General features: G+C 44.6%; 1 protein-coding gene across 1 annotated transcript in view; it reads right to left on the reverse strand.

The window, feature by feature from the left end:
• The window catches only part of BCL2L14 (BCL2 like 14), a 34,065-nt gene extending 24,324 nt beyond the window's left edge, over positions 1-9,741 (reverse strand). The window contains exon 1 of the mRNA XM_045293281.1: positions 9,686-9,741. The gene's annotated coding sequence lies outside the window, so the exon portion shown is untranslated. The remainder of the gene's footprint in view (positions 1-9,685) is intronic.
• Between the last annotated feature and the right edge of the window lie 993 nt (positions 9,742-10,734).

The following is a 10,734-nucleotide window of genomic DNA, read 5'->3' on the forward strand; positions in this document are numbered from 1 at the left end:
GGAGAAGCCACATGGACTTACCCTGATGCAGCCCTTGGTTTCTGATGGTCAGACCAGGGTGCAGCTGCCTTAGCCAGTTCCCTGCTTCAGCTGGCAAGGTTCACTTCCTGCGAGACATCCCTGAGGAGAAAGCACGTAGACTTGCCCTGATGCAGCCCTGGGTGCTAGAGAAGCTGCAAGGAGACCCCTGTCAGAGCTGAGATACTTACACCGCCACTGGATTCAAAGACTTTCTACGCACTGGCCTGTGATCCTCCTGCACTTGGCGTCATTGTGTGTGTCTTGTGAGTTTGAGGAGGACTTTGGGCTCAGTTGGACTTATGGGCTCGGACTGGACTGGGTTGGGATGCTTTCTGAATGTACATTTATCCTATATATAAAATTCTCTCTTATACATATATGAGTTTCTGTGGATTTGTTTCTCTAGTTTACCCAGACTAACACAGGTTGCTACCTTCAAACTGCTTAGGACAATCCGGTGAAAATCAAGCAAGTTATATACCTCAAACTATGTGACAAAATAAAACAGGGTTTGCAATGATCACAGGAAACAATGATCTATACCTAGATATCTCCAGTAGTTACCAGACCACCATCCCCATTGCTTATCTTCATGGTGATTAATTGTGCCTGACTACCTATTGTAATAGCTTTGCTTAAGGCCTTCCTAAGTTAGAAGATCATCCTTGCTGTTAAAAGTTAAAAAGAATTTTTACTGCAAGGGTGGGGCCCATTATATTTTGGAAGCCCAACAAATTAAATCGTATATTATGTTCTAGTTCTAGTATTTTGATGAACAGCAGGCTAACTGTCTCACTTTATGGTAGTGAGTTTTGAGTTCCTCTTCCCAGAAGCAGGTTGCCAGGCCTCCCCCTGCAGGGTGGATTTGAACAGACAACTTTGAGATTCATCGAGGAACACAAGCTGTTTGCATTGCATAGGGATCTCAGCACTGAGTCCCAGCATCTTTTAATACTGTCCACGTGGGTCCCTGATTGTTCATGCTCTTCAGCATTTTTTTCTTTTTGGGGGGTAACTGATATTTTATTGGTTGTTTTGAGGATCAGTACAGAGAAATTATAAACAATTTGCATATGATTTTTGTTGTTCACAGCCACACTGGCTGTAATTCTGATGGTTGGGGTTGGACGGGAAACCAAGGGCGGGCAGTCTGTCCATTCTCCTGCCATGGGCTGAGGATGACCTTGGAAATGGCTTTAGCTCGGTATGCACAGCCTAGAGAATGGGGGCTAACTGGTCACCATCTTCCAACTTTTTTTCTTTTCTGGACTCTTTTGTGATTTTGTTTTTAATCAGAAAGCAGTTTGATGGACTGAAAGATTTTACAAAAAGTGTTTTAGAAATCCATGTTGTTGTTGTTTCCCAGTTCTTTATAGATTCTGGATACAAAGTCCTAATCTGATAGAAAATTTCCAAAAGTCTATTACTGGACTCACTTTTATGCCTGACTTTGGGATAGGAAAAAGACGGTAAATTTTGAAATGGAAAAAAAAAGAGGTTATTGGATATACTTTCTTTTTTTAAAAATGTTTAATTAAAAACAATTTGGGGGGTGTTCTTTCAATGGGTGCTGAAGCTTTCTCTAGTTTTCTAAGGGCGTGCACCTTTTCCTGCCTGGGATTGTAGAGATAGAATTAACTTGTAGGAAAAAAGAGAGTGATGGCAAGAATCCCTTCCATTAAAATGCAAACTCTTCCCTGTGGAGGGCAATTGCCCTTTGTTCTGTGGATATTGCCCCATTTTTTCTGGTCTTGCCTCCATCTGCAAGTTCATTTCCTCAGTCCTTTTGAACTCCTTGTGCCTGGGAGTTTGAGGGCTCCTCTGGGCTGCTTTTAATACCTGACAAAGTCCACCATTAATCAATAAGTTCAATAAAATACTTGACATATGTTCTTTTAAAGAAGTCATAATTTTTACCTTCATGAAATTAAATTTTTATGGACCTCTGGACCCTCTCATCTCTGCTTAGTTGGCTGGTGTGTGAAAGTTATCTCCTGCTGCTGTAACAGAAAATACCGGCAGAGGATGGCTTTAATAAGCAAAACTCACGGTCTCACAATTTAGGAGGTTAGACATCAGAGTTCAGAATGCCCTCTCTAGCAGAAGGTGGTCTCTGCAGGCACTGGAGGGAGGTCTTTACTGTCTCACAGTTTAGGAGATTAGACATCAGCGTTCAGAATGCCCTCTCTAGGGGAAGGTGGTCTCTGCAGGCACTGGAGGGAGGTCTTTACTGTCTCACAGTTTAGGAGGTTAGACATCAGCATTCAGAATGCCCTCTCTAGGGGAAGGTGGTCTCTGCAGGCACTGGAGGGAGGTCTTTGTCTCCTTTCAATGTCTTTGGGCCCAGTGCTCTTCGGAGCTGTATATGTATCTTGGCATCAATCTTTTGATGGGTCTGGGAGCTTCACAGTACAGGGCTCCTTGGTCCAAAAGACACACTCAGCTCCCTGATAAGTGGAGGAGACTGCAGATAGTGAAAAGGTGTGGGCTGGGAAAGGCAGGACCTTCCCACTACCCCCACAATGGCTGAATAGACTCTCAGGTTTCAGGCCTGGGAATAAGGGTACCCTTTGAAGTCTGGGGTGCTGGGGTGCACGTTCCTGGAACAGAGAGGTACACTATAAGTAGCCAATCAACAGCATAAGGCCCTCTGGGAAGTCAGCCAGTGGTGGAAGGTCCACCATTAGCCGAATAAAGGCCGAGCTTGACCATGTCCTCGGACTAGCTGAGACTCACCAAAGTCACTCCTTCAGTAAACTGACCCTGGCCTGAATGTTGTTCCTCTCCGGAATTCTTTCTTGGCAGGGGGACAGGACTGAGAGGCTCAAACCTGAGTCTCCTCCTGATAACAATCCTGCAGATCTTATCTCATCTCATTCATACACTGCCACTAACCCTGCCTCATTATCATTAGAGAGATTGTGATTGAAACAGATAGGATAATATCAGATCACAAAATGGAGGATAATTACACGATCTTGAGAATATTGGCATGTATTTGAGGGGGGTGCCTGGTGGCGGGGGGCACACGTGTAATTAATAATAGCACGCATTTCCAGGAGCTCTGGTGGTATATCAGTGATGTGTTGGGCTGCTAACCTTGCTACTAGTTGCTCTGTGAGCGAAAGATGAGACTTTCTGGACCCATCAAGAGTTGCTGTCTCAGAAACCCACAGGGGCAGTTCGACCATATTCTACAGGGTCACAGTGAGTCAGACTTGACCCAATGACCGTGAGTTGACTTGAATTGAGTATGTTTTTGACCAGAGATCTCAATCAAATCAAACCAAACCCATTTCTTTCTCATGGAGATCCTATGGGACAAAGTAGAACTGCCCCATAGGGTTTTGAAGGCTGTAAATGCTTTTTATTGTTGTTGGCTGAATATATTTTTATACTTCTGAGCCAGCTGTAAATTAAGATGCCATATCTTTGTCCCTCAGAGTGACTGGTGGGCTCAAACTGCCAACCGTTCAGCTATCAGCTGAGCACTCAACCACTATGCCACCAGGGATCCTATAGAGATCAGGGTTCTGTTATTCATTGTATTTTTAGCCAAATGGCTTTGGACACATTTACAGGTAATACAGGTATAAGCAGAGTAGTTAAGAGTTAAGGTTCTGGAGTGAACAGTCTTGGAGTTGACTCCTGGTTCTTCCACTGAACTGACTGAGAAGTAGGAGGGACCTCCAGTGCTCTGAGAAGGAAGAGAAGGGGAGATGCTCAATGACATCTACAATGCTAACAAGACAAAGCACGTACGTGAAAGTGTATATATGAAACCTATCCAAAGGAGGCTATAAACAAGAACAACAAAGTACTGAAGCATGGAACAAGGCTACAGTAAGAGTGTTAGATTGAGCTGGTGGTGGTGGTAGCTTCTGTCCATAGGCACCTGACCCATGAGGAGCCACTGGGCAACAGAACACACTACCTGGTGGCTCACCACTCCCATGATTGGATCAGTTGGTGGGAAGGGGTGGGTGGCTGATATAAAGGGTGGCGGATCAACACACCCGGTGGTGCCACAGAACAAAGACTCAACAATCTGCCTCTCTAAAGGGTCACAACCAAGAACATCCTATGACAATAGGGGCAAACTTAAGGGCCCTAACACAAGGTTAAAATACACTACTAAACATAATGAAAAATATTCATACTACAGAAGACAAAATGAAGGATTGAGAGACTTTCTGGAAATACGTTTGTGCTCATCAAAAGAGTTAAAAGAGGAACCAAAGATAGAGAAAAAAATAGCATCAAAAGTGGGTTAACTTCAAAACTCTATAGAAAAAAGACAAGATTTCAACAATAAAAATAATAGGTGCAAACCATGAATAGACAATTGACTAAAGATGGCATGCAGCCCACCAACAAGCATATGAAGAAATGCTTGCTTTCAGTAGCCAGAAGAGAAATACAAATGAAGACAATAGTGCGATGCCTCCCCAACTGACACTCTTAGCAAAATTGGGAAAAAAAAGAACGCATGCTGGAGAGCATGTAGAGAGATTGGAATGCTCACGCGTTGCCGGTGGGACTGTAGATTTCCATCCACTATGGAAATCGGTATGACCCTTCCTCAAACAGTGCAAATACAATTATTTCATGATCCTGGAATTCCTCTACTGGACATACACCCTATGGAAATAAAGAATACAACATGAACAGATCTATGCACATCGATGTTTATTGCAGCAATTTCCAGATAACAAAAGCCTGGGAACAACCCAAAACGCTGGGCACAGAGGAATGGATACACATCCTCCAGCAGAATATGATGCCTCCATCGGAAGCAATGATGACCTTGCTAAGTCCATAAGACACTGGACAAAACTAGAGCACATTATGCATAGTCGACTGACTCAACTCACAAAGATCTATCTTTATTGACGCCATTATTGTCAGGAAGAACAAAGAAAAATAAAACTGGTTCTCACCCCAGAGGCTGGGATGTGGCAGACTATGAGGAGGCCAGGATGAGGGGTGGCTAGGGCAGGAAGGGGGGGTGCAGGAAATTATGGAGGGAGGGAGTGGGAGTAGGAGGGAAAAAACTAAAAACACAGTTATGGGAGTTTTCACAGGATATTCTTACTGATTTGGTTTGATGAGAGGGGCTGTGCGACTATTAAATTAAAGACCAAACTAAGCAAACAAAGTTAAAGTTTAAAAAGAAAAGAGAGAGAGGGAGAATGGAGGGTGTGTAGTTATATAATATGTTGTCAATTTGGGAGGATTAAGAGTGAAGGGGTGGAGTTTTGCCTGTCAATCAGGTGAGTTTAGCATTTGGAGGCGCTATGTTGATAAATTGCTCTCTGGAGACAGGACACATGCTAACTCCCTGCGAAATATTTCTGTGGAGAAGACACATGGAGCTACACTGGAGCCCTGGAGCCAGAGGAGCCACGTGGAGACCCCTGCCAGCACTGAGATGCTTACACTGCCCCTGGATCCACAAGACTCTCCACCCACTGGCTGGTGATCTTCCTGCATTCTGCATCATTGCGTGTGTTTCGTGAGTCTTCAGAGGACTGTATAGACTGGTATTGGACACGTGGGCTAACATTGAATTTACGGACTTGATCTGGACTGGGCTGGGATCTTTTCTCAATATTCAACTGTTCTTGTATGTAAAGCTCTTTCTTGTACATATATGAGTGTCTATGAATTTGTTTCTCTAGTCTACCCAGACTAACACAGAGGGTCACAGGCTTAAAAACCTTCCAGAGTCCTTACCCCTTAGACCTAAACCACGGGTCTGAGTGGCCATAAAAGGAGGAAAAGTAAAACTGAGTGGACTTAGATTCTTTAGGGACATACAAGTTCATTTCACAGAAAGAAAGATAAGCCCATGGAGCTGTTCTACTCTGTCATGCGTAGGGTAGTGGAGGAAATGGCATAGAAGTCACATGTAACCTCCTCTGGCTTAGAAGGGAGAAGAAGAATCTAACCCCATAATCTGCTCTGAGATGGTGCCTGTGAGACTGGGGACACACATGCCTCCACTGTCCACCCTTCTTTACCTTACTCGAACACTAATTGTCCCCTCATGGCACTCTACTTCTCTACTGGGTCTGACAATTCCTTGCACACAGACATAACACACAGACAATACTCACGATGGGTTACAGAATGCTAGCAGGGGTCCTCAAACTGCGACCTTCCGAGGACATTTATCCGGCCTGCTGGGTGTTTTTGCCCTGTTTCCTTTTTTACTTCAAAATAAGATGTGTGCAGTGTGCATAGGAATTTGTTCATGGCTTTTTTTTTAAACTACAGTCCGGCCCTCCAACGGGTCTGAGGGACAGTGAACTGGCCCCCCGTTTAAAAGGTTTGAGGACCACAGACAGTTCTTTTGTTTGCAGCACCTTTCTTTTCTCAGTTTTGGTTCCTGGCCTCTGCTCTGCTTGGGCATGTGTTACAAAACTTTTTAGGTCCACAGAGCACCCACCACTCCACTCTCACTCCCTTGTCACTGCCCCTGTGTTCTGCCTCACGATCTCAGTGATGCTCCTCTGCTCTGCCTCACGATCTCAGTGATGCTTCTCTGCCACCCTCCAGGGAGGGGTCTCAGATGAGTTTCGTTCCTGATTCTTCTTGCTTGCTGGTCTTGAGATGCTCTCTTCCTGCTTCTGAAATGACTCACTTTATACCCAGTGGAAAGGTACAAAACTGACCACTGCCCTCTATTTCAGTTTCATACCCCCCTACTTGCATGCTCCTACTAAGCAAAGGATGAATAATCGAATTAAAAATGGACATGAGGACAAAGAAGTAGTTCACCCAAGAAGACATCCCAGTGGCCAACCAGCATATGAAGAAACAAATGCTCGTGTTCGCTAGGTGTAAGCGAGATGCGAATCACAACAACAATGTGATGCCATCTTACTCCAGAATTGACAGCAAAGTTAAAACAACAACAAAACCCCCCCAGAAAATAACAAATGCTAGGGAGGGTGGAGGGGGATTGGAACCCTCATACACTGCTGGTGGAACTGTAAAATATGCAGCCACTGGGGAAAGTGATATGATGCCCCTCAAGCAACTGGGAATAGAAATGTCGTGTGGCTCAGCAATCCCTCTACTTGTATGTCACCTACAGGAGCAAAAGCCACAGCACGGACTGACTGCAGCAGTCCCACAGTCCAAAGATGCAAACAGCCTGAATGGCCATCAGTGGGAGAATGCGCAACGGAACTTGGGTACATCCCCACAAGGGAGGACTGTGCATTGCTAAAGAACAATGAAGAAGCTGTGAAGACCAGCGTGGCATGGATGAACTTGGAGAATATTATGTGCAGGGAAGTTAGTCCATCGCACAAGGACAAATATCCTTTGAGACTCCTATTATAAAGGAAAAGCCAAGACAAAGATTTCCATACCAAAAGACAAAACTTTGAGGGTGCTGGGGAGGTTGAGGGAACGGAAGGGAACTAAGCAGGGATGTGTATGTGTGTGTGTGTGGGGGGCGGGGGGGAGTGCAGACAGGTGAAGGGGAAGATAGTATTCCACATGAGGAAGACGGGAACCCAAAAGAGGTAGGGGGCAGGTAAAGCGTTTAGGAGCTTTGATAAATAGTTTAAGGTGTTGAACACAAAATTATCTGTAATGTAACTCCCTACCTAATTCACAACAAAATGTTAAGAAAGCAAAAAGGTGTACCCATTTTCATCAATCTTTTTGGATACAATGGGTTGTAAATATAAATATATCTCTATAAATATATATATTAATTATATAATATATGTGATATAATATATAATACATTAAAATTTAAATATATTTATGTAAATATAAATATGTAAAGTGCTTCTAAAAATGTCTAACTCATAATGGTTAGAGTTGTCCTTTCTAAGGACACTCTTAATGTTTCCAAGGAGCATGATTAGAATGGTAATGGGTGCTGCATCAGTGTGTTGATAGAATATTGGAAGAACTATTTCCTTTGGAATCAGGAGACTGAAGCAGAATCGATGCACTTGAATTGTGGTGCTGGAGCAGACTGTTGAAACTCCCACGGACTGCAAAAAACCAAACCAATCTCTCCGGGAAGAAGTACGGCCAGAGTGGTCCTTAGAGGAAGCATGCTGAGGCTTGGTGTGACATACTTTGGACATGTCAGGAGAGACCAGTCCTTGGAGAAGGACCTCATGCTGGGTAGAGTAAAGGGGCCGTGAAAAAAAGGAAGGCCTTCAACCAGATGGAGGGACCCCGTGGCTGCAAGAATGGCCTGAGCACAGGAACCATTGCAAGGATGGCGCAGGACCAGGCAGGGTTCCATTCTGTTGTGCATGGGGTTGCTTTGGGTCAGAATGGACTCAAGGGCACCTAACGGCATTTCTTTTCTAAGATGCCCTGGTGGTTCAGTGGTTAAGCATTTGACTGCTAACGACTAGATCAGAGGTTCAAATCCACCAGCTGCTATTTGGGAGAAAACTGTGGCAGTCTGCCTCCATACAGACAACAGCCTTGAAAACCCCGTGGGGCAGTTGTCCTCTGTCCTACAAGGTCACTATGAGTCAGAATCAACTTAATGGCAAAGAGGTTAATATATATATAGATATGTAAAATTATTATTATTCCCCTTTCTATCCTCCCCACTTTTTACTCCCAACACACACCATTCCCCTGATAAGGTTAAGCCTTCACATTTTGGGGCTCTTGTCTAAATTGGAGTGCTTGATCTTATAGTTACATGTTGGCTGCTAACTGCAAGGTCAACAGTTCAAAACCACCAGCCACCTCCAAGGGAGAAACGAGATTTTCTACTCCTGTAAAGAGATACATTCTTGGAAACTCACAGGGTCAGTTGTACACTGTCCTATGCGTCAGAATTGACTCGATGCAGTGAGTTCACTGGACTTTAGAACCCAGGCTTCTCATTTCAGGTAGACACCGTCCTCACTCATCAACCTGGCTAGGTTCCAAATATCAGACCAGTATGCAAAAACGGGTCTTAAGTGAAAATGGAGAGCATGGCATGGAGGATGATTACATCATTACACATCATTACACAACGCCAGACCACCAAGAGTCACGCCCCAGTCAAGGTGATGCATAATGATTCTCCTCTCACACCTCGCTATTCCATACTGCCAAAGCTACTGTGTCCTGAAAGCACAGAGCAGCTGGATGATAGAGTCTGAGTATGTTGGTGAATAGGCAATGTCAGCTAACGAGCTTGTCCACAAGTAAGGAGTTGGTGTGTACTCAAGGTCAAACAGGAAGCTGAGGACCAGATCCTATGCCCAGGCCCTGTGTTGGTTCCACTAACCCAGTGGTTCTCAATCTTCCTAATGCTGTGACCCTTTAATACAGTTCCTCATGTTGTGGTGACCCCATAATGGGGGCATATCTGCATGTGGGCAGACCCGCCTGGAGACGGATTGAGGAACGGTGTCAATTCCTAAGACCATCGGAAATATGGTCTTAGGCGACCCCTGTGAAAGGGTTGTTCGACCCCCAAATGGGTCGCGACCCCCAGGTTGAGAACTGCCGCACTAACCAGTTTTCTCCTTCTCCACATCTCTTTTTAAAGTTTTTCAAACTCCATCTCATATCCCGTCCCATCTCAAAAGCCTCACTAGGTCCCCCCCTCAGCCAGTGTGCAAAATCCCCCACACCTCCACCATAGCAAGTTTTGAACATTTATTGTAGTACTTACCAGTCTTCCTGTTATTAGAGTCCGCCATCCATGTTGCCGTCTTCCACTTGCTGACCTGAAGACCAAGGAGATAATGTATTCACTGTACGATCCCACTTAGCACAGGCTGGGTGCTTTACAACACAAAGTGCTCATTGAATTGGTTATTAAGGTTGTGTAATGTGGAATATTTGCTCTCCAAAAGAGAGTGAGTGGAAATGAAACTGACCTGGGGAGTTCCCGTTCCCTCAGGGAATCATTACTCTGAGCGGCACTGTTTTTGAAGGTTATCTGTCTTGGCTTTCTTGCATCGAACAAACTTAATTATACAAATGAACTTATGCAGGTCTAACAAGATTAATGAGGTAAAACAAAGACCAGGCTAGTGAGGGGAGGAAACATTAAAGAACTAGAGGATGGTTATGTGTTTCATCGGTGCTATACTGCAACCTGGATATGTCATCCCTTCTGCGTGGCAGTTCTGTGAGGGACTGCCCAATTATCTTACAGGTGGGCTTTGTCCATGTTCCTTCACATCAATTTGAGTTCTTGTTTTTGAACTTCGGATCCCTATTCCCTTCGACACCTCGTGATCACACAGGTTGGTGTGCTTCTTCCATGTGGGCTTTGTTGCTTTCCGGCTAGATGGCCGCTTGTTTACCTCCAAGCCTTTAAGACTCTGGATGCTATATCTTTTGATAGCCGGGCACCATCAGCTTTCTTCACCACATTTGCTTATGCACACGTTTGTCTTCAGCAATCATGTCAGGAAGGTGAGCATCATACAGTGAAAGGCAGTCATTTTAATAAAAAACAAACTTCCCGCTCACTGCCATCAAGTTGATGCTGACTCATAGTGACCCCCCTGTGGGCTTCTGGGACTGTAATTGTTTTCAGGAGTAGAAAGCCCAGTCTTTCTCCGGAGAAGCTGCTGGTGGTTTTGAACTGCAGATCATGAGGATTGCAGCCCAACGTGTAACCACTACACCACCAATTCCCTTTACTAACTATACTCAAGCAGAGGCTTGACAACCATGGTGAGGGACGCAATCCTGAGATTCCCTGTTTGC

This window comes from Echinops telfairi, unplaced genomic scaffold (genome assembly GCF_000313985.2).
Source record: "Echinops telfairi isolate 266 unplaced genomic scaffold, ASM31398v2 ScPeMD7_1957;HRSCAF=2489, whole genome shotgun sequence".
NCBI lineage: Eukaryota > Metazoa > Chordata > Mammalia > Afrosoricida > Tenrecidae > Echinops > Echinops telfairi.